The following is a 21144-nucleotide window of genomic DNA, read 5'->3' as shown; positions in this document are numbered from 1 at the left end:
GGAGGCCCCCACGAGAAGAAGAGCTGGATGAGTGGTGCGAGCCGGGGCTGCGGCGCCGGGGGTGGGAAGGAGCCACGCACCGGGAACGAGTGCAGCGAGCGGTGGCCTGTGCAGGATGAGTCACCGTCCGTGGGCATCAGGTGGAGCTGAGCGGAAGGGGCAGCCAGAGCTGAAGCCGGGAGACAAACACTTCAGCTCTGCCTAGCAAAACTCCCGTCAGGAAAATCTCCACCTTGGCCCACGCAATTACCCAGAGAAATCAGCAATTTCAATCACTGGGGCCCCCAGGTCCCTCCTCCCATCTCTGCTGTCGCTAGGGCTGCGTGCTGGCTTGTTCCTGGCAGCATCCCTGTGCTCCCGTCCCCGCCGGGAGTGGGACTGCGGGGGGGGACGACGGTCCCGGCAGCCCCCGGGTGCGAGGCCACGGTGAGGAGAGGCATTGCGCATCCTCCAGGCAGGAGCACGAAACCGCCGTCCCAGCAGAGCCTCAGCCAAAGGCTGCGTTGCCTTTTCCCCGCTCTGCAGCCGGGCAGGGGCAGAGCTGCAGAGCCGTTGCCCTCGTGGCTAAGGAAGCCTCCTCCGCTGGCAGGGGGGTAACAAGGGCTGCTTTCTGGTGGTTCCTGCTCTGCGAACGATGCGGAGAGAGAAAAAGCAGCTCTGTTTCTGTGCGGTGCAGGGTCCGTCCCTGCAGCAATGCAGCTGGCCCGTTGTAACGTGCCGTGGTTTCGTTCTGTCCCGCACTGGGAACCCAAGGGGCTCTGCCGCGGGTTTCGGCAGGAGCAGGAGCAAGGCCGGGCTTGTTTTGACACAAACAGGGGTTGGGAGCCTGGACAAGCCCAGGAAACCATCTCAGAGCATCGTGAACAGCCACGTCCCAGCTCTGCTGAGGGGAGCTCACATCTGTCCCCCAGATGTGTGACCAGTGGCAGGGCTACAAGCAACATCTGCAGATGCTGGATACGGGTCCCCATCTCTGCGGGGTCACCTCTGCCACACCGCCCTGTTCATCTGGATGGAGCAGGGAGCTGGGTGCCCCGTTATCCCCACACTGTGCGCCCGTCACCCCCGGGGCAATGCGCACACACTGTGCCCGCTCCCTGGGTCTCGTCGGTGTTTTCGGCAGGGTGTCTGTTACCTTGCAACAGGGTAAAATGACACTCAAACATTAAATGCCTTTCCCTGCTCCAAACCCAACCTGCCTGGTAGAAATAACAGCTGAAAATCCCTCCTAATAGCTGTGAGGCCTGAACTGGGCAGAGACACGACCCCAGCCCATCTGCACATCGCGGTGCCTGCCTTGGCCAAACACGGAACCAGGGGGAGGATCGACGCTGAGCCGCACGCGGGGGTCAGCAGGTCCATGCTCTCCGTGATGCCCAGCACGGCTTTTGGATGTACGGTCTGCACGAAGTTAGAACCTCAGCGAATGCTCAGAGCAGGGGCTGAGAGGATCTGCTGCAAAGCAGCTTCTGGAAGGTGCTTCTAGGGTCTCAGCTAAGCCCCTTCTACGAAGGGGAGCGTGCGTACTTGTGTGTTCACGTGCACACAGAACTGCTGGCTGATTGATTCAGGCTGCGGTTTCAAAGATCCAGGCTTACTCCCTTCCTTTCATCTTTACGGATTAACACAAATCCCAGCCCCAGCTTCCCCGCCCCCCCGGTGTGGGAGCAAGGGGAGGGCACGGACCAGGAGGGATGCTGAGGGGCCTCCCCTCACCTGGGGTCCAGCTTCTCCCATCGCTGGGGGGGTTCAGCAGGGCAGGTTTGCTGCCATTTCATCATCCTCTGCCTTCAGCTGTTTGCGTCAGCACAGAGTGAGGGGAGATAGCCCAAATCAGAGGCTTGGCAAGCTACAACCCCCAGGAGAAGATGGGCACCCCAAATTGAGAGAAAATAACCCCCTAACTGAGAGCCATCAGCCCTTAAGCAAGGCACTGGGACCAGTGCTCGAACCAGGGGAAGCCCCATGGGGGGGCATTGGGCTGCCCCACTGATCAGGGAGGCCGGCAGCTCGTCAGTGTGATGAGGGGCAGCTGGACCAGGAGCTACAAGTAGCTTGGGGGCTGCAGGCTGGGCTAAGCCAGGCTTCTGTCTAGTCTGGACTCTTGGGCTTCATGGAGCAGCAACTAGGGTCATGTACCAGCCCAGAGCGGGTGGAGATCCTCCAGGTGCTGAAGGGGTTGTTTTTCTGCTGGGGGCACTGTTGGAGCTGGTATGGAGGATGTCTGACCTTTCGCTCTCTGTCTAGGGGAGACCAGTTACCTGCAGTGAGCCCTGCTCCTTCTCCAGCAGGTTCCTGCGCCAGATCCTCCAACTGAGTTTTGTCACATACCTGGTAGGTGATGTTCCTGCTGCTGGAGGAGTATGAGGCCAAGGGGATGGGGTGACAGAACCTTGAGACTAGCAGTTCCTTTGGTTTCTTGGCTGGATCATCCTCTCTACTCCTTCAGTCTCTGCCCTCTACTCATGTGTGCTCGTCCTCTGCTCTTCTCCCTGTCCCAGCTTTTGCCTTCTGCCTGGTTTGGTCCTGCCTTGCTCCCCTTCTGCTAATGGTTGTTGTGGCATTCATGTTTCTCCTTCGCTGGGCCAGGAGAGATGGGAGGTTGTTGGGGGGCAAGGTGCAATCTGACTGGTCCTGTTTTACCTGTCTGAAGTTGGTCCCAATCTCAGCACCGCACTGGGACAGAGCAGGGTTTAAGGGTTTCACTGGGGAATTTAAATAGCTGGAAGTTCTCACAGGACCTAATGTAGCTCTCTTGTTTGCAGCTGAAGATCCTTCAGAAAGCAGCAGTCTGGATTGGATTTGTGGTCCCTGTGGAGACCATTATCAGCAAAGTCTACCCTACCCAGTCTCCTACCAGGCCTGGACGACTTGCCAAGAAGCGCTGGGGGAGATTAACGCACCTCCTCCTCCCCGCTGTCCCCACCAGGATTCAGAACATCCTGGGCTACCTGCCAGCAGACTGGGGCAAGAGCAACATGCCCAAGGGTAAGAGCTGTGGCCTCCTGGAACGCCTGAAGGCTTTGCAGCTAAGAAGCACATAGTGTGAAGCACATCTAAAGACATTAGGTCTGGAGCTCCTGTGCTGGGTAGAAAGCCGGAAAACACACAGATGTATGTGTTCCTTCTGTATGCATAGCGATTGTGCCTCCTGTGAATCCCTACAGAGATCCGAGAAGCTCTGATCAACCCATCTAACAAAGCAAACAAGAGGAAGAGGGATGACGTATCTCTGGAGGAGCAGGACTCCTGGTTAGTGATACTGGAGAGGGACCTGCCAGAAGATGACTCTGAGGACCTCACATATGAGGTATAACACTCTGGCTGTTGAGCAGGTTTGTTCCTCAGGGGCTGGGCAATTCAGAGATGGTTGTGTTTGGCCTCTGTGTGCTCCTGGTAGACTGGGAGTGTCACTGCACAGGTCTGCAGAGGAGCTGTAAAGAGCTTTCCTTTATTGTACCCCTTTTGAGGGCTGCTGGCTGTCCAAAGAGCACTTAAACATCACTCCATTGGTGTCTGAAAGATGTGGGGGCCCCACTTGTCCTGTAACACTCAAGTTTCCCTTTGGTTGATGTCCCTGTGAAGCAGCATCTCCATCACTCTTGGCTGTGGCTCCCAGTGCTGTTGGGGACAGGGCTGATGTGTCCTTCCTCAAACTACCTCTTTCCTTCCCAGCCCTCAGATGTGGAAACAGATAGTGAGGAGTACAAGTCCCAGAACGACACTGAGGCAGACCTGGAGCTTGACGAGCAGGATGGGACCATTATGCTGAAGGAGTCATCGGGTTTCCAGGTGAGTATGCCTGCCTCATGCTGGCTGTAGACTTGGTTGGGGGTGCACTTGCAAATATTGGGCTGGAAGGATTTGCTTCAGTCCTTGTTCCCTTGGCTACAGAAGGAGAGGTGTCTGGGCTTACTTGACTACTCTGAATTTCATGGGATCGCTCATGGGTGTGGTGCTGCCCTTCCGCAGAGCTGCAGTCTGACCATGCCCCTGTCTCTGCAGGTGGAGGACGTACAACCCGCTGGGGTCAGCGATACCCCAGCACTGCTGGCTGCATGTATGGAGCTGGGACCAGAGGATCCAGCTGGTTCCAGCAGTGGGAAAGATGCTCCAGATGTTGATAGTGGTGATGCCCAGAAGCCACAAGCTGATGTGAGTGGTGGGGACGGCAGTGAGCAGGAGGCTGATGCGGATTGTGATGACAGCAGCAGTTTGTCACAGTGTGGGGTAAGGACTCCTCTATGCTGAGCCACAATCCCACCCATCCTCTCTTAGTGTGGAGCAGGGGAGGTTTCACAAGCTCAGAGGCGCGTTAGCCTGGGCGGATGTCCCCGGGCTCAGAGCCTGTGACACAGCTCTCCATTAACTTTGCTGCCAAGTGAGCTAGGAAATGGTCGTAGGGGCTCTAGCTCTTCTCTTTGCAAAGAGACAACCTCAGTCCCCTTATGGCGTGGAGGTGATGCTGGGTGTGCACAGTACTGCGGGCATCGTCACCTCTGTGTGACAGCACTGCCAAATACCAGTTGAGCATTTTGTGCTGGTACCCAGGGCAGCCACCTCTGAACCAGAGCTGCTACCAGCAGGTCACCATGAGCCCTTCATGACTTGCTGGCCCAGATATCTTCTGGTTTAAAACAGGGAGGAGCTGCAGGAGGGTCTTCATTGCTAGCAACTTCACACGGGGTCCTTCACTGCCCTAGACCTGGCTGTGGCTGCAGCACTGGTGGATACCCTCCCAGCTCCCCTGAGGCTGGTGCTCAGCCACCCCGCTTGCAGGGAAATGGAGGATGAGGGGAGGTGCAGGGTGGGTTGGTCTGTACTCAGCAGCTCCCCCCCCCCCAGTGTCAGTACTGACTGGCCAGCGTTATGGGTAAAATCCATGTGTTTTCTAGGATAAGCAGGAGCCCTAACCCATGGACCTGGACCTCTGCTGTGGCTGCAAAGTGCCTGGTTCCCTGAGGTGGCTGTGTCCTTGAGTAAGCTGTCCATTTAAATGCCATGTTGATATTTTTGAACTTTATAATAAAATTACCTTATTTTTTCATGTGAATTGGGATACAACTGGCTTTCAGTACCTGGAACTAGCAGGTTCTGCCTGTGCACAGCAGCATGTCCATGCCAGCTGGCTGCTGAGACCCCAGGGTGTGGGGCTGCCAGCAAGACCTTTCCCTCTGATCCCTCCTGTGGAGAGGCTCTTTGTGGCTCCTAGGAGGGTGATGACTTTGGGAATGCTGAAACATGGGATGCGAAGGGGATGGGTGCAGGGAGTGGAGCTACAGGCTCAGGGCTGAGTGGAGCAGGGTTTCCATGTGGCAGCACCTGAGCATGGCCATGCTGACCAGTCCCTGGATGTCCTTGGGCTGGCTGGCTGCAGAGGTGCAGGATGGGTGCCTCAGCAGAATCTCCCTCCACGTGTGTGACTTCTCTAGAAATACAGGAGGTAGCAAGTCTCTGCCCTCAGGATAAAACAACCAGCTTCATGTGGAGCTCATGTTGTTTAGTGAGCACTTGTAGGTCTTCAATCTGCTTTCTGGCCTCTCTACCTGGGTATTTCTGCATAGAGCATTCTCCCTCCATGCAGATGCTGCAGAGGATGTTGGTGCGGTACAAGAGTTGAGCAAAGGCTGATTCAGTGTCTGGAAAGGCAGGCTGGGGTTGGAAAGTGCCTGAATGCAACCCAGAGCTCTGGAGTGACTTGAGATTGGGCAATGCTGGATCTGTTGTTTGGAACAAGTCACAGTTTCTGAAACTGCAAAGAGCAGTAAATCCTCCAAATGTGAGTCTAAAAATGGGAACAGCTCAGGGTGTCTGGCTCTCTTGCTCAGGGCCTGCCTGGAGGCTGTGTCTGATGACACAACTGCCTTGAGCTTTAGTTGTGTGTATCAACTTGGACTAACGATGCTCCAACTGTTAAAAATAACTGCGGCATCCTGCAGCAGGGATGTTCTGCTGAGCTCTCGGGCAGGTCTAACCTGGATGAGCCAGGCCAGCTCTGCTCAGAGTCTGACAGCCACTTCTGCCTACCAGCTTAGCAATGCCTGTGCTTAACCCCTGCCATGGGCAAAGTATAAAGAAGTATAAATCTTTCCCAGCTCGGGAGGGAGGTGTTGAGATGCCCCAAGGTTTTGTTCTCAGGTCTCCCATTTCATATGGGCTGCAAGAAAGAGTGGGAGTTAAAAATCCCAGGGAGTTCAAGAGCAGGGTGGTAACGAGGATGGAGGTGTCCTTGCTCTCAGACACTGCTGTGATCAGGAATGCTAATGTCTTTCTAATTAAAGAAGGTTTCTTCTGTCAGAAGCGGCTCTGGGTCATCTTGTGCTCTGTGCAGCTCTTCCTGTTGGGTTACAGTGGTGGTGCAAAGGGCTGCTCTGGCCAGCAGTGAGGCTTTTAAAGGAAGAAATGCTTGCACTTCAAGGTAGTGGCTGGGTCAGCACACCTCTCCTTGAGCTACAGCCCTTGGATCCCTCCCTGCGCTCTAAAGCTGGCTTTCTCTGTGCAGATCTGGCCAGGGACCTGGCACTGACTTCTCGTACCTCTGCTTCAGTGGGCCATGGCTCGGACTGGGCAGAGTCATTTTTCTCCCAGGTTAGAGCAGTTATTCGCGCACCATCAATGTGCAGAATGGTCTAAGTCACGAAGCTCGGGTGGTTTATAAAGCTGCTCAACATCCTTCCCTGTGGCAGTGTCTCTTTAAATGCAGGTGTGCCTCTTACCTGGCATTATCTGCGGCTGCAATAGCACTGGTTCCATTACTGCTGAATAACAGCAAGGTTTTTCTTTAGATTGATAAGGGAGCTGATATTGCAACTCCTGGTTATTGTATTGGGCTCTGCATTAATTCAGTTGCTCCTCGTTTGTGTTTGACAGCTCTCCCATTCTCTGCAGCCGGAGTTTTTCAAAGCAGATTTATTAATAAAACATCCTTTAGTGGCACGTAGCTAGGTAAGGGTTTTTTCTGAAGTCTGTGCAGGCTTTTCCTGCTTGCTCCTGAGCTTTAGTAGCACTGGCTATGGAGATAGAGGAGGCTTTGTTCATTGTCTGGGTGCCAGGCTGCAGAGCAATTATGCCTTAAAATGGGTGAGGAAGCAACCAGCACTAAATCTGGCTCTGAGCTCACCTGCAAACTAATTCTGTGCACACCTGCCTGCTATGAGGGGCATGCCCAGAGCTTCCTGGAGTCTTAAGCCCTGGTTTAAGGGACCTTCTCAGATGAGCACAGAGGAAGTGAATGGCTTAGAGGACTTGAGAACTAGCTGCAGAGCTGCTTTATCCCAAGGTCATCACTTTAAATCCTGCCCAAGTAGGTAGGTGGTGCATGTTTGTGGTGTTGGCGAGGCAAGGTGAAAAGGAGGGAGACAATGGTCGTGTCGCTGCCAGCGTGCGAAGGCTCAGTCTGGAGAGAGGTGGCTGATTGCCTGGGAGGTGTTTGCACACAGCAGTGGCTGCTGGTGGCCTGATGGGTGTCCCCAGTGTCGGGGGGGTGGTGGGGTGATGGGTTCAGCAGGGAAGTGAGTGAGCTGCCCGAAGTACCTGCTTGCACGTGGGCTTCATCTGGTTGCAGGAGGGTAATGGTCCCACAGGAGAAATACGTGGTGTACCAGAAATACACATTGGTGGCCAAAAGGCTGTTTGGGAGGATGGGTGCTGCAGCCAGCCTGTTCACGGGGATGTGATATTACAGGACCTGATGCTTTTTGAGGACTTGGCCCCTCCTTACAGCTGGGTGGAGCAGGGGGATTGAAAGCAGAGCACGGGAAGGGTGGGAGAGTCTGTCCTTCTGCCAAAAAGCACCTTTGAGCATCTCTTTCCTTCCTCTCTGTTGTCCCTATTCTTCCCTGTCCTGGTGGGTGGCTTTTTTGTCCATTTTTTCCCCCTGGGGTGGGGAGGTGAAGTGCAGGGACGTGCCCCAGGCCACACAGGGTGTCTGCAGCCTGGCTCGGTGTGGGGCTGGGCGAGATGAGGAGCAGCCTGATGGAGCAGGTTGATGAGCTTGGGTCAGATGGAGTTGCTCCGAGTTCTTGGTGCCCTCTGTTCTGGGAAAAGGCCCAAGAGGGAGATGTGGGATGTGCCCGGCTGAGTCTCTGCTGCGCTTGGGCACGGCGCTGTGCATCATCCAAGCCCAGCTTTTGTCTGGTTCCCCCCGCTCTTCCCCTCAGTGCCAGGAGCTGGGCAGAGAGGGTGGCCGTGGTGAGAAGCGGGGTGCTGGGGCTGTAGTGGAGGGTTGTGCAGGCTCCCCTCCCTCCACCCTTACGCACCCCAGAAATCTCTAGTAACTGCTTTTTCAGGCCACGATTCCCTGTCTCCTCCTGCAGACCGGAGGGATTGGGATGGTGGGAACTGTGTGGGCTGTGGGCCCTGGCGCTGAGATCTGCACGTTCCCCAGGCCCAGGGTCCATTTCATCTTGGTGGCTTGTGTGGGGGACATCAGGACCAGTCCCACGTCCTTGGCAGGGGCTACCAGAGAGCAAGCCAGGTGCTGTGAGAGAGAAGAGGATGGAAGGAGGAGGAATGGGGGGGAAGGAGAGAAATTGGGGGGTTAATGCAGTGCTGGGGGATGAAGAGACAAGCAATGGCCCCTGCGGGAGCCTGAAGGGGTGAGTGAAGGGGACCCCAACAGTTGGGGTCCCCAGGGGACACGCGGACCAAGCAGCCTGCAAAAGGCTCCATGCTAGACCTATGACAAGGGAGTTGCGTGGGAAACAAATGGCTTAATCGAGGCAAAAATGATTGTAATTCCCATGAGCAAATCCAATTAGGAGCCATGGGTGGGTTACTTTGGGCCTGTCAGTGGGAGCGCGGGGGGCTGGAGTGGGGCAGGAGCAGCCCCACGGCTGGGACAGGCAGGGAAAGGGGGGGGTAGGTGCTCCCCCCGGGGCTGGTGCTCGTTAGCATCCTCTCCTTCTCGGGCTGCTGGCTCTGCGCCCTGGACAGAGCCTAATTAGGATGGAGAAATGGATTTGCCAGGCTGCGCTCGGTGGAGGGGTGAGCGGTTGGTAACGGGGCTGATGGGCAGAGAGAGAATCGCCTCCCGCGGAGCAGCTTCGTAACAAACGCCGTCGCTGTCGGCTGTTCAAAGCTGGTAATCGAGGGAGGCAGAGCCCTATTCCAACCTTGCCCCAGGGCTGAAAGAAGCATTTTGCTCATTCCTACAAAAAGCAGTGAAAAATTGTTCCTGTTTGTCCTTTAGGGGCCACCACCGGGCTCCTCACGCACCCGGGGGCTGTGGAGGGGAGACGTGCTCGGCTGTGGTGCCTCTGCCCTGGCATGCTGGAAATGACGAGATTAAATGTTAAGTGTAACTTTTAAAATTACAGGAGCTGTTCCTTTCCTATCACGTGCATACAGGGATGCAAGATATTAATTTCCAGCAAAATCATCTTTATGGGTCATAATTCTTGTTAGAAAATTTTTCTTCTATTTTGGGAAAACGTGAAACCGCCCCATTTCTCTTCTCATCAGGCTTCTCTTTCCTGTTCAGTCTCCTGGTCCCCCCCAAAACTGATTATTCACACGACTCCACACTGAGCACCACCTGAACCCCATCCCCTGCCTTTTCCAGCCCAGCACCAACTTCTGTGCACGCCCGCTCTCTAAGGGACCCTGCTGCGTGAAAAGCAAAGTGTGAGCTTGCGAACCCCAGGAGACGCTCGGTTGCGGTGCTGCGCCTGGCACGGTCCCAGCTCTGCCACAGCAAAACCAGTATCCCTGCCAGCGGGAGAAGTACGCAGCTGGTTCCCGAAAAGCCTCGGGAGCCCTCGTGGCCTGGGACCCCCCTTCCTCAGAGACAGAGGGGTAACCTGCGTGTTCCCTCCTGTCCATCCCGCTCAGCCTCCCGCCACCTCTGCAGGAGACGCATGCCCTCAGCGGTGCAGGCAGGTGCCTGCTTGGTGCCGTCATCCACACGAGACTCCTGCCTGCAGCTCCTGGCAGCTCTCAGCGATAATCCCGGCTTTATCTTCGCGCTGCGACAGCGGCAGGAACGAGGGAGGCTTTGCTGCATCCCTGGGGCACTCGGTACAAGGCTCAGGCGGTGCCAAGGGCCTGCGTTGAGGATCTGGCTCTCCTCCGCGCCGCAGGCAGCCAGCGCTGAAGCTGCCCTGAAGCCGGCAGGTTTTACAGCTGATGTTGCGGCTGCACATCTGCGTGGTCAGGAGAGAAACAACAGTCCCTGCATCCGCTCATCTCGCAGAGCTCTGGGCATCGGCATTGCGGGACAAGGCGCTTGGTCCTGGGTGAGTGGGGAGTTAATTCGTGCCTTTTGTGGTCCCAGCCAAGCGTGGTGGTTTGGAGGCAGGTCTGGTAGTGAGCTCCGCTTTGCTCAGGGATGAGCATGGTGAAACCCAGCCAGGCTGCCCCGAGTTGCCCTTCGGGGGGTTTTGCAGTTGCCAGTGAGGGCTTTTCACCAGGGCTGACCACCACTCCTGGATCTGAGAGCCCAAGGATGCCTTGGACCAACAAAGCAGTGTCTTAGCCCTGAACTGGGCACGCAGCCCCCTGCTTGCTAGGAGGGCTGCAGCCAAGTGTGTAACTGGGAGGAGATGATCACACCAGCAACAGAGCGCTCCTGGCCTTCACCGACGCTGCTGGAAATGGAGCCATCACCTAGGAGGTGCACGGTTTCCAGGCCAGATATTTTTGGCTCGTGTGTACTCTGAATGTTGAAGTTTTCCAAAGGCCCTGAGCCAATATTTGTGCTGCTGCACTTGTTGTAGTCCCTTGAACTGGAGCCAGGCTGTTGGTCACAGTTGGGTGGCATGGAGAAACCTGTGCTATACTGGATGCCACGACTGGGCTGATGTCCAGCTGGGAGATGGAGAGCTGAAGCCCAGAGACTTATTGCCTGTCATACTGCGAGCAAAGTGATGGAAAAGTTGTGAGATCCAGTGGGCCAGACCCCCCCGTGCTGATAGCCATGTTCAGCTGAGCTGGGAAATGAGCTGTGCCTCTCCCGCGGTGGCCGTGGTGTGTGTCTTTCTAGCTAAACCCCCGGTGAAAGCTCTTGAAAACAAAGATGGGAAGGAGAGTGTGCTGCAAGCATTAATATGCACATACATTAGGTGTGTGACTCACACAAGAAAGGAGAGCAATTTTCAGGTCCGATTAGCTTCATCCATGCACTCTCCAAAACTCGCTGTATTTATTCATATTTAATTTAAGATGCTGCAAGATATTAGCTTAGAAAAACTGGAGCTGACAGGGAAGGCTGAGAGCCAAGGACAGCTCCTGCCCCAACCCCATGGAGGTAAGGAAGGATGAGGTCCTTGCCAGGGAGCCAATCTGCTGGCACTAACGCTTGATCTCCCGGAGCCTGTGGCTCCTGGTACGAGGTGCAGAGGAGCCCGAAGGGGCCAAGGATTGCACCGAGTTTCTTGGCCGGAGCGTCCTGGATCTGTCTGCATGGGACGAGGCACCTGCATCTTCAGTTCAGGGCACCAACAGGGTTGGAGCATAGGTCACCACCCATCATTTCCTTGCTCTGACATCCCCTTCTCCCCAGGGACCTCATCAGTAGCCATGGGTGCTGCTCCACCCAGCACTCTGCCCACAGCGGGTGACTTGTCCCCCTGACGTGTCCCCACATCTCAGCCCCCACCCTGGGAGGGATGATCTGGGCATGGTGCCTGCGAGTCTGCAACATGACGGAGCAGGTGAGGCTGCAGGTATGTGATGCGTCCCCAGAGGACTTTCTGCTCTGCTTGTCTCATCCCAGCTGGCTGTGTCCTCCTTGCTGCAGTTGGTGTTTCCAGGCACCTGCCCCAGGCTGGCATTCTTGTGGAGCGTGGGGGAGGCGGGCAGTCTGCTGGGACCTCAATGACTCTTCCAGCCTTCTTAGCAGCTCTTGGCTTTATCACCAAAAATGTTTTCTCAGGAGGAGCCTACAGCCAAAGAAACTTCATGCCTGGAACAGCTCTGTGCAACCAAGGAACTACCCAGGATTGCATCTACTGCACGTTCTAGCCAGTTCCCTCATCAGCTCCAGGGTCTCTGAGAGAGAGGGAATATAAAGACCACCTACTTTATCACCAGCAAAGAGTAGGTCCTCCCACCTTGTTTTAAGTTTTTAACGCAGCTCACATCAGAGGCAGGAGCATGATCTGCTGACATGAAACCCAGCCCTCCCGCACCTCTGGGGAAGTAGGTGGCTTCTCTTTTGCTGCTTTAGCTCATGAGCTAGTTTTGTCCTTGACTGTAGCTCACTTGCAGATCAGAAGCCAGGAGCTTTGCACAAAGGATCCAAACAACCTGGTTCCTGAGGCGTCTCGAGGATGGGGATTTCATCCCAGGGTTGAACAGCTTGAGGTGCATGCGAGGGACGGGGACGGTGAGGGAACAGCAAGCACTGAAGGTAGGCACCATGCGTTTCTCTTAAATGCAAGCAGCCCAGAGGCAGATGTCCTCCCAACAGCCATGCATCATTCATGCAAGAGTGCTCCCTATCTGATAAATCATATTAGAGAGACAAGACACAATGGGGCTTTTAATTATAGAAACAATTACCAAGGATTAATGACACAGCGGTGTGATGGATTATTGTTACTCCTAAAGTTTAAAAAAGCTTTGGTAGTTTTTGTCAGACGTGGCAAGCAATGAGATAACGCTTCCACGGGTGTTTGCTTAAGCTGTAATGCACCTCTGCTCCTGCTTCATCCTGCTCTCTTCCTCTCATTTGCATTGATGAGATGTTTGGGGGCTTCCAGCAAATGCAGGGGCTTGACTGGATGAAGCTTCTGTGAGATTTATTACGAGAAGGGACAGGGCACAGGGCTGAGCGAGGCAGTGTTGCCCACTGGGAGCTGCTGAGGTGGAGCAGAACCTGAAGGTGGGATGGGCCCTGCGAGGTGGAGCAGGGACACCTTGGCTCAGCACCGCCGGCCATTAGCCAACATTGACGTGTTCCTCAGGCTTGTGTGATCTGAGCAGAGATGCTGCTCCCCAAAAAGCACAGCACTTCACGGCCTCTGGGTGGGCGCGGTGGCCCCCGATACGCAGCTCCAGCATCAGCATCTTTGCACCTGGGTCTTTCCGATTAAAGGATCAGGTCCTTACTAATCATAGAATCATCAGATGGTTTGGGTTGGAAGGGACCTTTAAAGGTCATCTAGTTCCAATCCCCCTGCCATGAGCAGGGACGTGTTCAGGTTGCTCGGAGCGTGGTCCAACCTGACCTTGAGTGTTTCCAGGGATGGGACCTCTACCGCCCTTGTCTCTGGACAACCTGTTTCACATCCTCATCATAAAAAAAAATTCTTCCTGCTTCCTAGACTCAGAGAAACCCCCCAGCCTCCTTTTCTGCCTCCCAGCAGCCTGGTGAGCCAGGCATGGGACTGCCCTGCCTGGGATCCAAGTTTAATTTGCTTAGAAGATGCTAACAGAGCCGACAGCTTGAGAAAACGCAAAAGTCGGCGATAGCTTCCCTTTGCCTGCAGCCCTAATTATCCCCCGGTTAGAGGCTGGCTCGGCAGCGTGGGCAGGGTGGCTGGCGCTGATGGCAGCTGCCAGCGAACAGCCCACCGGCAGCGGGGACGCAACCATGGAGCGACAGGAGGGCGAGAGCCGTGCGGGGGGCACGGGGGCGGCTGGAGCTGTCACTGGAGAGGTGAGGCGGAGCAAGCCATGCCAGCCTGCAGCCTCCAGCCGACCTTCCTCTGCGGGATGCTTGAGTGCTTTGGGGTGGAAAATGCGGGTGAGGCTGGGTGCTAGCACGGTCTGCCCTGGGGGCTTGGCTGTCGATGCTGCTGCAGGGAGAGGAGAGCATTGTCCTGTGGGAACTGAGCCAGTCTCTGCCCCGCTGAAACCCCCAGGCAGCCCCAGCACTGGTACCTGCCCCACACAATTGCCCTTGTGCTTGGGAACTGGGCTCGGAGCCCACGCGCTCTGTGCAATGGCCCCGGGCGCTGCAGCGTGCTCCCCGAGCAGCACCGAGCACCCACGCGCTGCCGCACCCCTGGGAATACCCCCCCCTCCTCCCACGGCACCCCTGCCCTGAGCTCGGGTCTTTCTCAGGAGCCCCAGCACTTGGCAGGAGGACCCCAAGGTTTGGTCCCAGATTCACCCTGGGGCAGAGCAGAGGAGACTGGCGCAGGGTAAGGGGTGAGAGGAACCTTGAAATCCCCGTGATTCAGCGGTGGAGCGGGGGACGGGACGCGGTCTGCAGGCAGACGGGACCATGCTCAGCCTGGGTCACTCGGTCTCTGGCCAGTTCCCCCCGCAGGGCTTGGACAACCCAGCCCCAGTGTCCCTGTGTGCTGGGGGACAGCCAGGGACGGCTTAGTGGGAAAGATTTAACACTCCAACCTGTCTAATGCTGGATTAATAATTCATCGTGCAAGGCAGGGTGCAGCGATCTTCGCCCCCTCTCGCATATTAAGTGCTGCAAGGTGCAGAGAGCCGTCGCTGATGTGATGAGCAGGGAAGAGGGACGGGATGGTGGGGATGGTCACGGTGGGACTGTGGTCCCTTGGGCACAGCTGCCTCTCTCCTGCCGATGCCGCAGGGAGCTGGGTGCTGCTGGGCGAGATGCCTTCGGGCAGGGGGGCGTGGGGTGACGAACGTCTCTGGATCTGCGTGCCAGGTAGAGGTCTTGTTTCCAAACAGTTTTTCCTTCCATCGAGGACGTGGGTGGATTTGTTGCCTGCAAAAATGAGACACTAATAACGCTGGCCAGGTGCCAGGTGCAGCGCCAGTTCTTAGCCAGCACCGATACTCCTCAAAATGCTCCTGCGGCCCCGCTCTGCACCGCCCCCCCACCCCACAGCCCCCCCGCCCAGGAGCCCCAGTGGGTGCGTGAGAGCACAGACCCCAGCGCTGGGTCCTCAACAGCCGAAGGGAAGTCTTTCTTCTCCGGCCTCCGAGGCAGCGGTGTCTGGAGGAGGCTGTGATTACCTGCCTGGCTGCAGGCAGCCTTTGGCGACGAAGCCAATGCCCACAGCGTCGACACGGAGAAGTCGCTTCAAGCCCCGGAGCTGTGTTCAGCCCCAAAGCAACGCCAGGCATCAGGGCAGCCAGAGCACCCCGGCACCCACTCCTGGTCCCTGCGGCGGGCAGGAGGGATGAGGGTTGTTTTGGCAGGTGAAACATGGCCGGCGCTGCGGAGCTTCGTGCTTGGGCCAGAAGAGACTCTCAACACCTGGAAACAGCTGGATTCCCCTGGGGAGAAACCGTCATCTTTAAACTGGTGTTGGCCAATGCCCCCACGTGGATGGGGGATGATGCTCCTGGCCAATTTTAAGCCATTTCCTATTAAAATATTTCCTCCTTAACACCTATTTCCTAACCGTGACAGCCTGTCGGTCCTGCAGAAACCCAGCGCTTGGACGAGCAGAGCAACAGCGTTAAGCTAGTAGGTAATCGTGTGCTTGTCAAAGAAAAGTTAGTTTCCCAAGTCTTCCCGGTTACTAAAGAAGTCGTCAGCTATCTTCCATCCCAAATTAGACCTTGTAGACCTGCCTGGCTTATGAATCAGCTCTGCCATCACTGCACACCAGAATAATTTGTCTTGTCTTTCAACGTAAGAGCTCCCATCCCACTCAGAGGAAAAGTAGGCAGCCAAAAAAAGCAGGACCCTGTGTGCTGGACTCAGCCGAGCAGTAAAAGACGGGGACAAGGGAGTTTCTTCCCACATCGTTTAAGTTCGTATCCTGGATGTGGTACATTTGGGAACAGGGAACATGGAGAAAGTTGCTGGGGGTTGGCACCTCGTCATGGTGGTGACAGAAACGTGTCCGTGAGCGATTTACACCAACGTCCAGCTTTTCTCCCAAGCCAGTGTCTTGCAGAGTGACCAGTGGATCAGAAATGCTGCCTAATGGAGAGTGAGCTGTTAGAAATGGGTGAGGAAAACATCTCCTGGCTGATGGCCCCAGCAGCACCCCGGGGCGCCAGCCGGGGCAGTGAGCTCCCTCCTGCCCGCGCTGCCAGCACCCGAGTTCAGCGAGCACACTGCCCGCCTGCAGCATCCCTGCGTGGGAACCTGGCGAGGGCCATCCCGCAGCGGAGACGGGCACGACCGTTGGGGTTTTATTGCTGCTGCGTTATGTGCTCCGCTGATGCAATTCTGTTCAGACTGGCTGGGGACAAGACTGCCGTGACTCGTCTGCAACGGCCCCATCTCCAACCAGGAACCAGCAGCTCCCAGACCTGTGAGCAGACGTGGCCATGGCTTGAGCTGATGAATTAAGGAGAGGAGAATCTGGTCTGCCTGCATGAAGCGTGAAGACAGACTCTGGGGTCGCAGGGGCGCGGGGCAGAGAAGACACCGGGGACGGTTTCCGACTAGCGGGTGCAAATGGTGTGTTTGCCGTCCGCGGCACCGCGGTGCCTGGAATCCTAATCATCTGCACAGCAGCTCTAATGATATTTGAAAATGAGCTTGGAGCTGCCGGGAGGGATTCGATGCCACGCTCAGATAAAGGCAGGCAGGCAGGACGCGCGTGTGGAGGGAGGGTAAGGGAGACGGGGGCGGGGAGCGTGTTTCACACGATGCAGAAATGTGGGCTGAATTTCATCAGGAGCAATTTCCTAGTGAGGAGGGAGCGAGCAGGCAGCAGGGCGGCCGCCCCCAGCTCTCTGACAGCAGGGAGCGCTGGGATCCCGCTGGGCACGGCTCTGGCACGAACCCCTGTACTTGTTCAGGGATGGAGAGGTGACCCTGGACCCTTCCAGCAGTGCCTCTGCCATGGAGAGAGGAGGTGAAACAGGCAGTGCCTTGCAAAATACCTGCTGTGCCGACACCGCTTATCGCCCCTTCTCCATGGGGTCTGCCCGCAACGGTGCCCAAGCGCACCCCAGCCCGTGTCTCGGCCAGTTCTACTGGCAGCAATCACACCGGTGCTGCCAGGTTCCCTCCACCCTGTCCCGTGCCTGCCCTCACCCCACAGCCCAGCCACCAGCTCCCCAAACGCCCTGAGCTACAGGCAGCCCCGGGGATGCGCTGCTGCTGCGGCCAGCTGCGCTCACAGCTGGATTTTGAGCCCCAAATGTCCTGCTCCCCGCTGCTTTTGGGGCAGGCGGGGATCCCGGCTCAAGGCAGTTCCTTGGCTTCCCCAGCCCAGGGACACCCCAAAGCCGCAGCATCACTGCACCGCTCGACACCCCCAAACCCACAGTGTCACTGCACTGCTCCGACACCCCCAAACCCGCAGCATCACTGCACCGCTCCCACCACACCGGGCTGCTCCCAGTGCTGCCAGTGGCTGGGGGCCCCTGGGGATGCAGATGGCTCGGCAATCCTCCCGGGCTGGGCAGCAGCAGAAAAACCACTCTGGAGCTGAGGATCACAGTGGGAAGGAGGAACCGGGTCACATCCGCCGGCAGCGATTCCTCTGTTAATGTATCCTGTACATGGAGCACCTTCCTGGATTAGCAGGGCAAACAGAAACCCCTCAGCTGCCAGGATGAGAGAATGAGCTGGGCAGCGCCGGCCCCACTTGCTGAGGGGAATAAATCATCAGCCCTGGGCTCCGCGCTCAGCTGCCGGCTGCGGCGGGGCTGAGCGCCAAGTCCGGGGGGTGAGCAGCCCCGGAAGGTGAGCGCACAGCATCCCGAGCACACGCGCTTCCGCGGCGGGCAGCGATCGGCTCCGTGAGCACAGGCAGATGCTGGGACCTGGGTGCTGTGCAAGCGGCTGCGGAAGCGATGGCATTGCAAAGGGGACCTGGGGTGGGCTTAGCCCCCGCCGTGAGCATCGTGCCAGGTGGCAGGGGGAGAAATGCAGCCTGTGCTGGGGAACCGGAGATAATTTGCTTTGTCCTTCTTTGGACAGGGAAAGAGGTGTGCTGGCTTTGATGGCCGTTGAACGTGCAGAGCTGCTGCTGAAGCCAGTTGGCACTGGTGTTCGGTGGCTCTGCAAAACTGGGCCGTGGACCTTGAAAAAGGGATTGGGGGAAGTCCTTCTTCTGTGGGAGTTTGTCACCTTGGGCTGACTTCACTGCCAGAAGGGACATCTTGACCCAGACATGGCAAAAGGGCTCACTTAGGGGTTGCTAAAGGCAGCCGGGAGCAGGGGCGGGTGCGGAGCCGAGCGCCGGCTCTCACCATCTCCTCTCCGCTGTCACTCAAAGCCCTGGCAGTCGGAGAGAGGAAAGGTCCCTCTCCTGCCCGCTCGGATTAAAACCTTTCGCCTGATGGTGTTTCTGCTGGGGACAGCTCAGAACAGCAGGTGCTTGGCCAAAGAAACTTTCATTATAGTTACCAAATATTTATTAAAAGTAACTAGGATTAGTCACCGGCTGGGGCTGGGGCTGCAGAGCGGGTACGCATGTCCGGTGCTTTGTAGGTAAATACAAGGGTGAGATGTCTTCCCTCAGGGGTTCATGCTCTGAAGCAGATCAAAACCACAGACACAGAAACATCGGGGTCAGGGCAGAGCGAGCTGGTGAAAACGGGCTTTGTAGGGGGCACAGCGCCAGCCCCGTGCGGAGGAGGTCACGTACGCCGCTTGCGGTGCGGCAGCGACCCTGTCCTGAGGTCCCCAAACCCCAGGAGCGGGGGGCAGTGGGCCATGCCCCCCCGGCCCCATCTGCAAGCTGGCGTCGTGCCTGAGAGATACGGGTGGGGGGAGGTTGCATTTTGGGGTGCCGATGGGGGACCCGGCCGGAGCGAGCCCATGGGACCTCGCAGGCGGGCAGCGTGGGGTCAGGTCCCTGGGAGAGGGTGGCTCCAGGCTGGGAACCTGCGGGTGCAGAGCGGGGCTCCTCCTGCCCTTCCAGCTGGAGGAGAGGACAACATGGGGTGGTGTCCCCGGGGCACCCAGGGCCCTGCTGCCTCCGGCCATGCGGTGTCACTCTCCACTCGTATTTGGGTCTCTGCAAACCCTCCGCATCTACCGGGGGGAATAACCCCCTCCGTGTGCCCCAGGACCCATCGGGCACCCAGGAAAGAGGCACCGTGGCACGTCCCAGGACAGGGCGCACCTCCGGCAGCGTCTTACCCAGGGACGAGTCCTGGGGATGGTGCAGTCTCCAGTGCCTGCGATTTGGCTGGCTCTGCGTCGGGGCTGCCCTCCAGCCGTGCCCTGGGGGGGTACCCCACCGAGCAAGAACTGGCTCTCTGGCATCCCTGAGCTCTTACAGCATCCGTCCAGTGCCAAAGGGGCACTTAGAGCTCCCCAGCCACCCGATTGCTGCAGGGTCAAACGCTGTGTGGATCGTGAGCCATCCGGCTGGCTCCTTCTAGGAGTTAATCGAGGTTTCCGTTAGTCAAAATTAATGGCCACCAAGAGTCTGTAGTCATCACATGGCTCCCACTGCTGCATCCTTGGGGGGGTGGGTGGGAAATCACTGGCTGTCACCAGACCTGGCAGCGCTGGAGTGCTGCATTTGAGCTGGCAGGGGACCAGCGTGTCCGGCGGCGCGGGGGGCTGAGCTGACCCGGGCCCCCCCACGGGCAGGGAGAGGCCTTGGCCTGTGCTCAGCGGGGAAAGCTCCCGCGCTCCACCATGGGAGGGCAAACTGGGCGGCAAAAGGGGGTTTACCTCCCTGTTTATTGGATTATTTTTTTTCCCCTGGCACGTTTCAGCCAAAAACTCTTTGGGATTTTGAGTGTCTGCCAGAGCAGCTGTGATTTTTTTATTTCTCTCTCACTTTTTTTTTTTTTAAATCATTTTGCTGAGTCTGTGTGAAAATGCCCCAGAAAGCAGTAAAACTTGTCAAGATGCTTCCAGCGCTGGCTCGCTTAGAACAGCACCTCCAAAGGCAGAGACCCTCCCCGAAGCATTGCCTGCCAACACCCCCAGGGCCCTACCACAGGGCACCCACCCACCCCCCCACGCTGGGGACGGGGACACCTCGACGGGAGGAGGTGACGTTCGTGTTCCCCTCCGTTCACGGGGGACAGCTGTGACCCAGGTGGCCCCGCTGCATCCCCAGTCCCGATGCTGAGCAAGAGGCAGAGTTTGGAGGGATGTGTTTTATGGATCTCCATCCTCATTTCAGGGGCGACTATTTTGCGCAGGGCCGGGGTCTCAGGACAGGAGTGATAGGTGGGGATAAAGTTCAGGGGACCTAAGGAGGGGACCAGGTCCGTCTGAGCACCCCAAATGCCACAGCCCCTGGCAGGGAGCAGGTTCTGGGCGCGCGGAGGACAGGGGGCCCCTGGCTCAGCCTGTCCCCCACCTTCTGCCATAAGGTCCTTTTTGATTAATGCTCATATTGAAGCCGATTTGAATTAATTGGAGAGCAAGACCTGGGGACACGGCCCCCGTGGGCTTCTCCGACATCCAGCGCAGGGCTGCGGGGCTCCTGCTCGGGGAAGCAGAGCTGTTAACCTCAGCCTGGCACCTTTTCTCTGCATCTTTGTCCTGTTCTTTCCTTAAAGCCCAAAGTGATGCTAAAGGGGCACCAAAGGTAACGGGAGGAGGTGGCAACCGGGCGCACGCAGAGGGGGAGTGGGGCTGAGCTAAAACCCCCGTCACGGGCTTTAGTCACAACCTGCCTTTTCCCTTATCCTGGGCAAATGCCTGTGCCTTGGTTTTCCCCAAAGTACAATAATGGTACAAAGGGGACATGCTGAGACATAACTGTTTTTCCAGTGGAGGCTTGGGGACAGGACAAGGACGAGGTGGCCCCTGCCAACCTGGGCTCCCCCAGCCCCCCCACTGCATTGCCAGCACTCTGCCCCCCTAAAATCAATTCTGACCCCGACCAGCAGGCAGGAAAACATCTCCCATCAGGCAAAATCAGATCGGCACTTGGCTCCCAGTGACAGGAGCGCGAGCTGTATGGATCACGCAATTCCCCTTCTCCCTTGATTAATACCAAAGCAGGCCTGCGGAGCGAGGGCGGGGGGGATGCTGTTTAATTGACTCTGTGTTTTTGAAACAGCGGCTTAATGACTAGGTTCAAATTAGCCAGAATCACCTTTTCATCCTGGGGAACTGAAATGAAACGTGAATTGCTCTGGCACGGCCTCCCCCCCCCCCCCTTCCCCCCCAGGCTCTTAAAAATACATCTCCAACTAAACCAGTTGTATTTCTCATGCTTGGATTTTTCATCTTTTATTAAGCAGATAAATTGTTATTGTTTAAAACAGCAATGAAATGCCTTCACACCCATGTAAATCTGGTTTTAACTGCAGATCCAGGGATGAGGCTGGGGACGAAACTCAGATGGGAAAGCCTGAGATGCTCGTGCCTGTAATGAAATT

The sequence above is a fragment of the Grus americana genome, chromosome 28 (assembly GCF_028858705.1).
Source record: "Grus americana isolate bGruAme1 chromosome 28, bGruAme1.mat, whole genome shotgun sequence".
Classification (NCBI taxonomy): domain Eukaryota; kingdom Metazoa; phylum Chordata; class Aves; order Gruiformes; family Gruidae; genus Grus; species Grus americana.
The sequence above is the reverse complement of the archived record's forward strand: the minus strand, read 5'-3'. Positions refer to the sequence as shown.